Source organism: Sycon ciliatum, chromosome 2 (genome assembly GCF_964019385.1).
Source record: "Sycon ciliatum chromosome 2, ocSycCili1.1, whole genome shotgun sequence".
NCBI classification, from domain to species: domain Eukaryota; kingdom Metazoa; phylum Porifera; class Calcarea; order Leucosolenida; family Sycettidae; genus Sycon; species Sycon ciliatum.
In genome coordinates this window covers 48,817,336-48,831,578 of record NC_088644.1, presented here as the reverse complement: position 1 = coordinate 48,831,578, position 14,243 = coordinate 48,817,336, and the positions used below count along the sequence as shown (strand labels likewise).

General features: G+C 46.5%; 1 protein-coding gene and 1 long non-coding RNA gene across 2 annotated transcripts in view; both read right to left on the bottom strand.

The window, feature by feature from the left end:
* Positions 1-2,157: 2,157 nt before the first annotated feature.
* On the bottom strand, positions 2,158-4,693 carry LOC135810933 (uncharacterized). Its single transcript, XR_010552469.1, has 3 exons — positions 4,613-4,693; positions 3,108-3,150; positions 2,158-2,851 (listed from the first exon to the last, which is right to left on the bottom strand). It is a non-coding gene; the product is annotated as an uncharacterized LOC135810933 (long non-coding RNA).
* Positions 4,694-13,468: 8,775 nt separating this feature from the next.
* LOC135810315 (ankyrin repeat and SAM domain-containing protein 3-like) overlaps positions 13,469-14,243 on the bottom strand; it is an 8,577-nt gene continuing 7,802 nt past the window's right edge. Inside the window, exon 8 of the mRNA XM_065323803.1 lies at positions 13,469-14,169. The gene's annotated coding sequence lies outside the window, so the exon portion shown is untranslated. The remainder of the gene's footprint in view (positions 14,170-14,243) is intronic.

Here is a 14,243-nt window from a genome sequence, read left to right as displayed (position 1 = left end):
TTATGAACAGTGTTTAGTCGTAACGTGTCCTGATAAGACTAGTGGTTATGAACAGTGTTTAGTCGTAACGTGTCCTGATAAGACTAGTGGCTATGAACAGTGTTTAGTCGTAACGTGTCCTGATAAGACTAGTGGTTATGAACAGTGTTTAGTCGTAACGTGTCCTGATAAGACTAGTGGTTATGAACAGTGTTTAGTCGTAACGTGTCCTGATAAGACTAGTGTTTATGAACAGTGTTTAGTCGTAACGTGTCCTGATAAGACTAGTGGTTATGAACAGTGTTTAGTCATAACGTGTCCTGATAAGACTAGTGGTTATGAACAGTGTTTAGTCGTAACGTGTCCTGATAAGACTAGTGGTTATGAACAGTGTTTAGTCGTAACGTGTCCTGATAAGACTTGTGGTTATGAACAGTGTTTAGTCGTAACGTGTCCTGATAAGACTAGTGGTTATGAACAGTGTTTAGTCGTAACGTGTCCTGATAAGACTAGTGGTTATGAACAGTGTTTAGTCATAACATGTCCTGATAAGACTAGTGGTTATGAACAGTGTTTAGTCGTAACGTGTCCTGATAAGACCAGTGGTTATGAACAGTGTTTAGTCGTAACGTGTCCTGATAAGACCAGTGGTTATCAACAGTGTTTAGTCGTAACGTGTCCTGATAAGACTAGTGGTTATGAACAGTGTTTAGTCGTAACGTGTCCTGATAAGACTAGTCATACTGTCATACAAGGTTTAACACAAGACCAGTCAGTACAATAAATCCCAGTGTTTACCTAAAATACGACCAGGTTTACTGAAGTATACGCTAGAGTGTGCTTGTGTATGGTCTTTTGCACACAGGACATCACAGCGATAGCAAGGAAGTGCCTTGGAATGACACTACCCATGCAATTGCAACTCCCAAAACTTATTTGGGGCTGAACGGTTAAAATTGAGACTCGGCTCATCAAGATTAGATACCGTTCCCAGGATTGAGGCTGATTTCTCTAAGTATCGTGCAACTACAGTCTGTATCGGCTATAGCGTACCCTTTTGATTTCCGTGATGTTATCACTATATCCGATGCATCACTATGCGATACGATCGATTTTTTTATTTTTATTTCGATCGACACATGAAAGGTAAGAAAATACTTCCAGCATGGCGTTTTGACAAAACTAACGAGCATGCTGCATAGTTGACAGGGCCCGCATTTCCATAAAAAATTCTGTTATGTACATGTACATGTATCACTATAAAAATAAGCAACGTGAAGAAAGTAAAAAATAGGGCCTTTTATATTATTGCTACATGAATTTTATAAGTTATCACTATAGCCGATAATAATAATATAGTGTGTTATGCATGTTTTGATTCTCTGCTGCCATCATAAAATCCGATATATCATTACATCCGATAATACTGGTTATAGTGATATTTTTGAAGTTTTTTTCTACGTTCGTAGTGATATTTTTACTGGATAAAATACGTTTTGCTTTTGATATTTCGTACCAATATCACTGTAGCCGATATATTTTATCCGGTCACTCTATAGCCGATACAGACTGTAACAAACCTCCAAGGCACACACACGCGCGTGCGCACGTACGCACACACACACACACACACACACACACACACATACTTGTTGCTCAATGCTCACTGCCAAAACTGGTCACGTGGGTCTCCCCGGTAGAGGGGAGAGAGACTCAAAAGGAATCTTGGAAAGATGACTCAACTGGCTATTGAACCGCCCAACGGCCGACACCCCTGAAATCCCCGAAACTCTGGTTGGACTTTAAAATGATCCCACTTATGGGCTCACCACACCTCAGTAAGTGGGTGAGGACAAGGTGCAGAAAAAGGATGGACGGCATCAGGGTATCCGTCCTGGGATCCAACTGCAGGTACCCCTGCCCCCAGTGAAGGTAATACTTGGTACTAGTGTGGGTGGCTAAATCAGAGTGGATCTGATTTAAGCGTCACTAGCACCATCGATTACACAAGAGTTAATCTAGCCAGAAGCAGTCCATGGTTAACAGATATGCACATATACACACGCACACACACACACACACACACACACACACACACACACACACACACACACACACACACACACACACACACACACACATACACACATGTACATGTACAACGGCAGGCAGTAGTGATCTCGTACTCTCCTGTAAACCGCCTAGCTTCAGTTCAAACTTGAACCTAGCATAGTCTGAGAGCAGAAAGAGTATTTGGAATATCTGAGAGTTTAAATTTCATCAGGAATAATCTTTACACTTATTTATTATACAAAACATCAAAGCTGAGGCAACAGCAATATTGTCACGTGTACGGAAACAAGAAAAAGTCAGAAACAAATAAAAAAGAATGGCACGGTCAATTGTACACGATAGTCAGCCAAACGCTGCATACTAAGAAAATTAGTTAGAGGGAAAAAAGTTTCAAACAACTAATACAACTGGCTAAGTTCACAGTGCAGGCTGGTGGAGGACAACGATCAGCTATGATGTAATTAATTTGTTTACCAGACGACAACGACAATGAAAATTATTCGCAAAATTTACTTGCAGTTGTAAAGAGCATGGCGAATAGAATGTATGGAACAGATTCAGCAGATATTGAGAGAACCAAGAAGCAAATTATCAACAAGAAGTCCGTTTACTAATTTCCTAAAATCCCATGCATCTAAACACAGACGTGCTCACATGAACTCACACACGCACACACACGCACACACACACACACGCACACACACACACACGCACACACACACACACACACACGAGAGGCAGACGTCACCCGCCGTGGCTATGCAGACTAGGCTTGCCCGTCACAGCTGCTTTCGCACTTCTTCAGTAGCCATGGCAATTGTCCATGGAGACAAAACACAAGAGAAGAGAACACAACAGCATTCAGTTAATTTCCGAAAGGGAAAGAACAACAGGAAATACCACATTACTTTGATAAATCAATCTTGATCACAAGATAGAAATAGCAGTGTTGACGACTATGATGACAGTGATGACGACAATGCCAAGAACAACATCGTTTGAGATGTGTTCTCTGTTGAAAGTCAATTATAATCACTCAGCAGTTTATCCCTCACCAGTTTCTAATGACAGCAGTGGCTTCTTACTTTTCTTCTTTGCCTGGACACATAACAAAACACATAGTGAGTTCAGTGAGTGCACAGGGTTTACAGCCTACACTATCGACTACACTGCTGACTACACTGCCCACTGGTATCTGATAGCCAACGACTGAATGAGGGGAATCAACAGAATGGTTTGTCATATCCACACACATCGCTGACAAAGACACTGACACAGATCTGAACGTTATCATACGTGTACGCACACACTACCAATAGAGAGAACAAGATACACACGACAACAAATTGAATAACGACAAAAATAGGAGTTTTTCGTTGGAGGAAACAGTAGTTATCACCAACACTCACACCCTCTCACTCCCCCCCCCCCATACCCTAAACATACTCACAGCCCCTCCCCCCCCCCCCCCCCACACACACACCCCTACACCATCACAGCCCCCCACCCCCTTACGCAATCACAGTTCCCACCCCTACAACCATCAAAACATCCCAGCCCCCCCCCCCCTCCCCTCCGTCCTACACATCCTCACAACCCCCCTCCCCTCCGTCCTACACATCCTCACAGCCCCCCCCCCCCCGCCATCCTACACATTCTCACAGGATCTTCCACCCACCCCCTCCCCCGGCCCCAACACATACTCCTCCCCCCCCCCCCACCCCACTGCCCCTACACATCCTCACAGGTCCCCACGGCCCCTACACATCCTCACAGGCCCCCACGGCCCCTACACATCCCCCCCCCCCTGCCCCTACACATCCTCGCAGTAACCAGCTCTCCCCACAGCCAATGCGTGTCTGCAAAAGCTGGATACCCCTACCGCACGGCAGGGACAATCCCCAGACCAGTCACGTATTTGCCAGCCCTGTGAGCTGCCATGGTCTTTTTCATCACAGTTACAATGGGTGCCCTTCTGTGGCATGGGCACTTGGGCAGACATTGGGTATACATCACAGGTTGACAAGGACCTTGCAGGGATTTCTTCCGCTTTGCAAGCCCACCCGACGTGCACACACCCCTACACCCTCACAGCCCCCCCCCCCCCCCCCCCACAGGGTGGTGGCGTTCCTGCGGATGCGGAAAACTCAGCTTCCAGCCGAGGATCACGCGAACCGTGGATTTGTTTACGTAAACATGTTGAAGCGTGGCAAGCGCAAGCTGAGTAATGGAATATCCTTGCGAAGTCAGTGCTTGCCATGTTACGACTTCAGACATCACAAAACATTCTGTCGTGGGTACAAGTCACATGTATCTTGCAGTACAAATTCAGGGAGCGAAGTGCATGTGTGTGTCAAAACCGACAACACACGTCAGTACACGTTAGCACGCAAAACACTGACAAGTACAGAAAATCAAAATCCCGAGTATGCAAAACAGACCCAGCTGGTTGGCATTTCTGGTTGAATGACAGTCGATGATTCAGCCATACTCCACCATTACACACTTCACTCACTACATACATATTTACTCACTCGTGAACTATAAAATAAACACATACCTTGTCAGCTTCATGCTGTGTGAGAAGCTGCACACATTCATCACGACCACGTTCCTTTGCTTTGTCCAATGCTGTGAGACCTAACTGAGTAGCACAAGAACACATCACAAGCACAACAACAACAACAGATATACTCAGTCAAAAAACGAAGAAATTTACAATGTCACGAAAATGAACAATGCAGAACAACAAGCACATTATCGACGATGAGAACTAGCCAATGACCTCTTGAAATAACTCACATGACAAACAACATCTTCCTCATTGACATCCCTGTCCTAGAACTGTATCCAAGCACTTAAATTCACTTCACTCTTCGAAAACAATCACAGCTCTTCGTCAGGAACAACTGCATGTCTTCCTTGTACTCGTTACAATAACAACAACTCATCACTCCTTACTCGTTCTAACAAACACAATCAAACACTCTGTCCATTCAGAGAAAGAAAGAGAGAGAGAGAGAGAGAGAGAGAGAGAGAGAGAGAGAGAGAGAGAGAGAGAGAGAGAGAGAGAGAGAGAGAGAGAGAGAGGCAGGACAGGTGAGAAGGACGAGTAGAAACTGTTCACTTCACAACAACACACAATCAAATACTTACAAGGTCAAGCAGTGCAGTATCCAAGGTGACACCGTCACTGTCATGTGACAGTATCACCTTGACAACATTGATCTTGTTCTCCTGGACTGCCCAGTGCAGTGGAGTATTTAGTAACTGTAGAGAAAGAGAGAATGTGATGAGTATTGCTATACAACCATTACACTAACTACTACAACCACACACCGACACAGACCTGGACAACTAGAACAAACACAACAATGCACGTGCACACATGAACACACATGCAGGACCACAGGCACATGAACAAACATGAAGAATTACAAGTCATTGTGTGCACATGTGAGTACACACCCATTGGCACACATGCACATACACACACACACACACACACACACACACACACACACATGCGCACAAGAACACACGTGAGCCTACAAGATAACACATGTTGCACAATGAAAATGTCGTTTCTGATGAACAGATGAGAGTGCAAACATGAACACACGTGGACAAAAGGACATACGAGTACGAACGATGAACAGACATGTAAGAACATACAAACTGAGAATTCAGTTGAGACAACCAGACTCTAGAGTAACACTATTTCTTACCACGCTGGACTGTGCGTTGAGGCAAGCGCCGCGTTCGATGAGCAGTTTTGCTAAAGGTGCATTGCCTGTCCATGCACAATACTGTAAGAGTGTCCAGTTGCCCTGAACACACACACACACAAACACACACACACACACATGCACACACACGTATACACATGCACAAACACACGTGCACACACGTGCACACACACACACACGTACATACACACACACAAACACACAGATGAACATGCAGTACATATACACAGGTCAAACACACCAACAAGGAAACAGACGTACACACAGAGACACCAGCAAAGACGTACACATGGCAGTGAACCAGCACAGTATACTGAGCACAGGCAATGTCTCTTGTCACAATCCAAAACACAACAACTTACCCAGGTCTTATCTTCTTCATTGACATCAACTGACTGGAAGTGAAGAATATAGTCGACAAGACCTTGCATCATTTCGTCACTCAAATGTTCACCACAATAGCAGAGAACATGTATCATTGTGACCGATGTGATATACAAAACAGAAGAAACAATTTGACAATTACAACAATGACAGCAACAATACTCTCAGTACAATGCCATTAGGAGTTAGGAAACCTACTGACTGACCCCAGGGGTCAAAACCAGTCAAATTGTCATAACTTTATTCCAACTTGAGAGAAGCTTGCAGCAATTGCACATCTCGTAATGTTATGTCACAGAAACAATTTCCACTGGTCATCAATCACTTGACAATGGTACAAACAAGAAGACGGCGTGTCACCACTTGAACATGCATATACACATACGGGTACGTGATCACACACACACACGTACACACGGACACGCGCACGTGCACACACACACACACACACACACAGGAGCCTGCACCTACACAGACAGACAGATAGACACACACACACACAAACACACGTGGACGCACACACACACACGGGCACGCGCACGTGCAAGAGCACACATGTACACACATTATATCAACACTCTACTTACTCCTAGTGTGTAGGAGCATGCGTCTGTTCTCCAGCCAGGTGCTGACCATCTAACTTTCTCTGCTCCAGTACTGTGCAGGAGATGAAGGACGTTGAACACCAACGTCTTTCTTCTCTTTCTCAGACTCTTCCTGACTTTTCTTTCATTCTCCTGGGTGGTTACCAACAGCCAGGGCATGCCAGAGTATGTGGTGTGATGTGTGTGCGGGGGAAAAAAAAAATGAAAAAGACCAAAAATAGGGATTCACTGGCCAGAAAATGTCACTCCAAATAGCTGTATGGTGTAGACCAGGCTGAATAGTGACGGTCAATTCTTCAGCCTTGCAAGCTGTTGAATGGTGTAATCCCAGCACAAGTTGCTATGGCTTCTGCCGTAGCATTGCTATCATCGCCTCTGGCGATGGGCGTCAAAGGTCAAGGTGTGTGTGTGTGTGTGTGTGTGTGTGTGTGTGTGTGTGTGTGTGTGTGTGTGTGTGTGTGTGTTGTTGGCCCCGGCATCACGCTTACTGACCGCGCTCCCCTCCAACTTGGTCAAGCGGAGGTGGAATGCGTACCGCATTTCAAATACCTCGGTTCTGTAGTGGACAGCGGTTGCCGTTCGTCCCGGGACATCGCCGCAAGGATTGCCCAAGCCTCCAGGGCCTGCGGTGCTCTTCGGAGGTTTGTATTCTCCAATCCACATCTGCTGATGCACACCAAGCGGTGCGTATTCAATGCTTGCGTTCTGTCCCTGCTGTTGTATGGCTCTGAGTGCTGGACGCCCCTTCAGCATGACCTGCAGAAGCTCTCAACCTTCAGCATGAGGTGCATCCGATCCATCCTCGGGGTCTCTCGAAGCCGGATGTGGGACGAACACATCACCAACGAAGAGCTGCTGGTGCGCTGGGGAGACTCCGAGACGATTAAAGACAAAATTGCACATCGGCGGTTGGAGTGGTTGGGGCATGTGGCGCGGATGCCGGACAACCGCATCCCAAAACAGGTACTGTTTGGCTCCTTCTTGCAGCGTCGCCCAGCACATGGCCCACGCCGCAGATGGAAGGACTGTGCTGTCCGAGATCTACGTGCCCGTGGCGTGGAGGCATCATGGTATGATGTTGCATGTGAGTCTCGCGCGGAGTGGCGCAGCACCTACCAAGAACCTGACAATGTGCCTGAGCCTCCGCCCCGAGTGGTATGTACGGTATGCGGACGGGATTTTGCACGGAAAGGAGACATGGCTCGGCATAAGTGTCTGGAGGAGCGTGCGCGGCCTGTGTCTGAGCAGCGGGGCGCCAGTCAGTGCGGGCGGTGTGGGCGGTGGCTGAGAAGCCGCGGTGGCTTGGTCCGGCATGTGTGTGCCTAACGGTGGATGCCGCAGTGCCACCTGGAACTACCGGAGCGTCGGCACCGGCGGAGGGATGTTGTGCCGCGCATTGTGACAGGTGTGGTCGCTGCTTTCGCGGTGTCCGGGGACGGGGAAGGCATCGCTGTTCAAGGGTAGCGCATAGACCAACAGCAGAGGAGCGCTCAGCCTTCCAGCACGTGTGCATATGCGGCAAGCGGATGCGACTACCCGTGCACCTGGAGCGTCATCGAGCGTCGTGTCCTCTCTCTCTCTCTTCTCAAGTTTCCCAGTGATGGGATCACGTGACCCTTTTGCGGCAGTGACTCTACAGGACAGGACAGGACAGGTGTGTGTGTGTGTGTGTGTGTGTGTGTGTGTGTGTGTGTGTGTGTGTGTTCTCTGCTCTGGTGGAGGACGGTTGTACTTTTCCGGGCTCTTGTTTCTGGCCTCCATCCGTGCTTGTTCTCGCCGTTGTGGACGGCCTGGGGTGTCCCCAGAGGTACGGAGACTGTTTATCCGTCGTTGTTTGATCATGTTATTCCTGTACAGTACACCTGATATAGACTACAGTGTATGTATGCATGCATAGTCTATATCATGCTATCATACATGTACATGTACTTCAACATACATGTACCTCTAAGTACAATGCTACACACGTCATTAGTTCTGTGAACAGCCGTACAGCAATAACTTGACGTCGGCGGATAATGCTCAAAAATCCCACGGATTATGCTTTTCAGTATGCTGGCAATATGCTCTGAAAATCACTAAATTATGCTCAAATTATGCTTCTTGACACTGTGCTCTTTCATGTTTATAATGCCATTAAAATGTATAGAATGTGTACTCGGGATCAAATGTGGACTTCCGGAGAAAACTGCATGGAAAATCTAGTCTCAGCTATGGATAAGAAACCAGGATACAGCTACTTCTATATAAAGGTTTTGTCCGACACGCCCTGGAACATGCCACCTCGGCCTGGTCCTATGCCATCACCAAAGCTGAGCTGGCGCGTTTAAATATTTTACAAGCCAGAGTAGCTAGGAAGTATTTGCTACGTAAAAAAGTCAATGTAGATAGATGCGAAACGAAATCCCAGTTAAACGCCCTTTGTGACTTAGAGTCCTTGCACTTTCGCAGACAAGATCAGCTCTTGTTACTCTATTTAAATTTATACATATATCTCCAGAACACATCCGACATTTTCACCTTTCATTGTCTTCAAGTCCAAGAAGACCAAACAAACTTCACATCAATTATCACGGTAGGCGTTTTTCTTCCCTCTTTTCCAACAAAGCTGCAATGCTATGGAATTGCCTACCGCCTTCTCTTACCTCTATAACCAGCCTCCTGGGATTCAAGCATTCTCTCTATCAGCATTTTCGCCGATATATTCATTACACTGACGGTATCCCAACTCCTTAATCACCAGATTTTGTATGCTTCGATCTATTTCCTTAGCCTATCCTCAATTAACTGCTCCCTCTACATAAAGTTGTCATTTCATTCTTCTTGCAGGAGATCCCCTCGACAGGCTCAAAGCCTTTGGGAAATCCTTAAAGTTAAATATAGAAAAATACAAATACATGTAGCCACTGCAACATCAATACAAGCATAATTATGTATAGGAATAATAGAACTCTGGAAGGTGAACTTTTGACCTTTGACGCCCTAAACATTAGACATCTGTTACATTTACAGTGTAGATCAGGCCCTTTCACGGAGCCGTGCCAGATATATACCGTGGTATGGTACGACTCCCTGCCGAGTCCCGGGTGTAGATCTATTTATAGGAGGATTCCCTTGCCCTTGTAACAAACAACGGACTCTGGACGGTGAACTTTTGACCTTTGAGGCCCTAGCGGTTTTATGCAGCAGTTATGCTGAAGGATCAACTAAATTATGCTTGGCAATGCTATTTTTCAGAAAGCCGTGATTATGCTCAAAATTATGCCGGCATTATCCGCCGATGACTAGCAATAAGTCAAGGTGCAAATACACAGATCCGCACACTCCATTAGACCGGGCACCTTTCTCACACCAGCTCTTGAGTTATGAAAATTAAGCGGAAAACGACGCAAAACTATAGATTGGCAATTACAACTATTCATGAGAAATGTACATGTATGTAGTACTGTATGTTTTTCATATACATGTACATGTAGATAATATACTGTAAAAGCAGAAATTTTCGATGTGCAATACATGTGTATTCGGAATTCGCCAAAATCGGCGGTTCAGTGGAGGGAAATTTTAGGTAAAACCGGTTTTCCAGGTAAGTGTACTAGTACGACATGTATACAGGACCGGTTTTAGAGAAAATTTCGGTGCGTTTTATTTTCGGTCAAATTTGTCGGCACCGAAGTTACCGCAAATAAAACACATCACCGAAAAAATCAGCTTTAACAGTACACAGTAAACGTGGTGTAGTGGTTATGAACAGTGTTTAGTCGTCACGTGACCTGATAAGACTAGTGGTTATGAACAGTGTTTAGTTGTAACGTGTCCTGATAAGACTAGTGGTTATGAACAGTGTTTAGTCGTAACGTGTCCTGATAAGACTAGTGGTTATGAACAGTGTTTAGTCGTAACGTATCCTGATAAGACTAGTGGTTATGAACAGTGCTTAGTCGTAACGTGTCCTGATAAGACTAGTGGTTATGAACAGTGTTTAGTCGTAACGTGTCCTGATAAGACTAGTGGTTATGAACAGTGTTTAGTCGTAACGTGTCCTGATAAGACTAGTGGTTATGAACAGTGTTTAGTCGTAACGTGTCCTGATAAGACTAGTGGTTATGAACAGTGTTTAGTCGTAACGTGTTCTGATAAGACTAGTGGTTATGAACAGTGTTTAGTCGTAACGTGTCCTGATAAGACTAGTGGTTATGAACAGTGTTTAGTCATAACATGTCCTGATAAGACTAGTGGTTATGAACAGTGTTTAGTCATAACGTGTCCTGATAAGACTAGTGGTTATGAACAGTGTTTAGTCGTTACGTGTCCTGATAAGACTAGTCATACTGTCATACAAGGTTTAACACAAGACCAGTCAGTACAATAAATCCCAGTGTTTACCTAAAATACGACCAGGTTTACTGAAGTATACGCTAGAGTGTGCTTGTGTATGGTCTCGTGCACACAGGACATCACAGCGATAGCAAGGAAGTGCCTTGGAATGACACTACACATGCAATTGCAACTCCCAAAACTTATTTGGGGCTGAACGGTTAAAATTGAGACGAGAGTCAAGATTAGATACCGTCCCCAGGATTGAGGCTGAGATCTCTAAGTATCGTGCAACTAACAGACCTCCAAGGCACACACACGCGCGTGCGCGCGTACGCACACACACACATACTTGTTGCTCACTGCCAAAACTGGTCACGTGGGTCTCCCCGGGAGAGGGGAGAGAGACTCAAAAGGAATCTTGGAAAGAAGACTCAACTGGCTATTGAACCGCCCAACAGCCGACACCCCTGAAATCCCCGAAACTCTGGGTGGACTTGAAAATGATCCCACTTATGGGCTCACCACACCTCAGTATGTGGGTGAGGACAAGGTGCAGAAAAAGGATGAACGGCATCAGGGTATCCGACTGGGATCCAACTGCAGGTACTCTGCCCCCAGTGAAGGTAATACTTGGTACTATAGTGTGGGTGGCTAATTCAGAGTGGATCTGATTTAAGCGTCACTAGCACCATCGATTACACAAGAGTTAATCTAGCCAGAAGCAGTCCATGGTTAACAGATATGCACATATACACACGCACACACACACACACACACACACACACACACACACACACACACACACACACACACACACACACACACACACACACACACACACACACACACACACACACACACACACACACACACACACACACACACACACACACACACACACACACACACACACACACACACACACACACACACACACACACACACACACACACACACACACACACACACACACACACACACACACACACACACACACACACACACACACACACACACACACACACACACACACACACACACACACACACACACACACACACACACACACACACACACACACACACACACACACACACACACACACACACACACACACACACACACACACACACACACACACACACACACACACACACACACACACACACACACCTGTCCTGTCCTGTAGAGTCACTGCCGCAAAAGGGTCACGTGATCCCATCACTGGGAAACTTGAGAAGAGAGAGAGAGAGGACACGACGCTCGATGACGCTCCAGGTGCACGGGTAGTCGCATCCGCTTGCCGCATATGCACACGTGCTGGAAGGCTGAGCGCTCCGCTGCTGTTGGTCTATGAGCCACCCTTGAACAGCGATGCCTTCCCCGTCCCCGGACACCGCGAAAGCAGCGACCACACCTGTCACAATGCGCGGCACAACATCCCTCCGCCGGTGCCGACGCTCCGGTAGTTCCAGGTGGCACTGCGGCATCCACCGTTGAGGCACACACATGCCGGACCAAGCCACCGCGGCTTCTCAGCCACCGCCCACACCGCCCGCACTGACTGGCGCCCCGCTGCTCAGACACAGGCCGCGCACGCTCCTCCAGACACTTATGCCGAGCCATGTCTCCTTTCCGTGCAAAATCCCGTCCGCATACCGTACATACCACTCGGGGCGGAGGCTCAGGCACATTGTCAGGCTCTTGGTAGGTGCTGCGCCACTCCGCGCGAGACTCACATGCAACATCATACCATGATGCCTCCACGCCACGGGCACGTAGATCTCGGACAGCACAGTCCTTCCATCTGCGGCGTGGGCCATGTGCTGGGCGACGCTGCAAGAAGGAGCCAAACAGTACCTGTTTTGGGATGCGGTTGTCCGGCATCCGCGCCACACACACCCACACACACACCTCAGACCTCAGACCTGCCCATCGCGGAAGCGATGATAGCGAACAGCTATGTTAGGCATAGCAACTTGTGCTGGGATTACACCATTCAACAGCTTGCAAGGCTGATGAATTGACCGCCACTATTTTTAGCCTGGTATCCACCACACAGCTGATTGAAGTGACTTTTTCTGGCCAGTGAATCCCTATTTTCATTTTTCCATTTTTTCTACACACACACACCACACCACATACTCCGGCGTACACTGGCTGTTGGTAACCACCCAGGAGAATGAAAGAAAAGTCAGGAAGAGACCGAGAAAGAGAAGAAAGACGTGTGCGACCGTAATCGTCGGGAATTGAACCCGCAACCTCTCGATTGGAAATCGACTGCACATACCACTGCACCATATGGGACACACACACACACACACACACATGTACATGTACAACGGCAGGCAGTGGTGATCTCGTACTCTCCTGTAAACCGCCTAGCTTCAGTTCAAACTTGAACCTAGCATAGTCTGAGAGCAGAAAGAGTATTTGGAATATCTGAGAGTTTAAATTTCATCAGGAATAATCTTTACACTTATTTATCATACAAAACACCAAAGCTGAGGCAACAGCAATATTGTCACGTGTACGGAAACAAGAAAAAGCCAGAAACAATTAAAAAAGAATGGCATGGTCAATTGCACACGATAGTCAGCCAAACGCTGCATACTAAGAAAATTAGTTAGAGGGAAAAAAGTTTCAAAAAACTAATTATACTGGCTAAGTTCACAGTGCAGGCTGGTGGAGGACAACGATCAGCTATGATGTAATTAATTTGTTACCAGACGACAACGACAATGAAAATTATTCGCAAAATTTACTTGCAGTTGTAAAGAGCATGGCGAATAGAATGTATGGAACAGATTCAGCAGATATTGAGAGAACCAAGAAGCAAATTATCAACAAGAAGTCCGTTTACTAATTTCCTAAAATCCCATGCATCTAAACACAGACGTGCTCACATGAACTCACACACGCACACACACGCACACACACACATGCACGCACACACACACACACACACACACACACACACACACACACACACGAGAGGTAGACGTCACCCGCCGTGGCTATGCAGACTAGGCTTGCCCGTCACAGCTGCTTTCACACTTCTTCAGTAGCCATGGCAATTGTCCATGGAGACAAAACACAAGAGAAGAGAACACAACAGCATTCAGTTAATTTC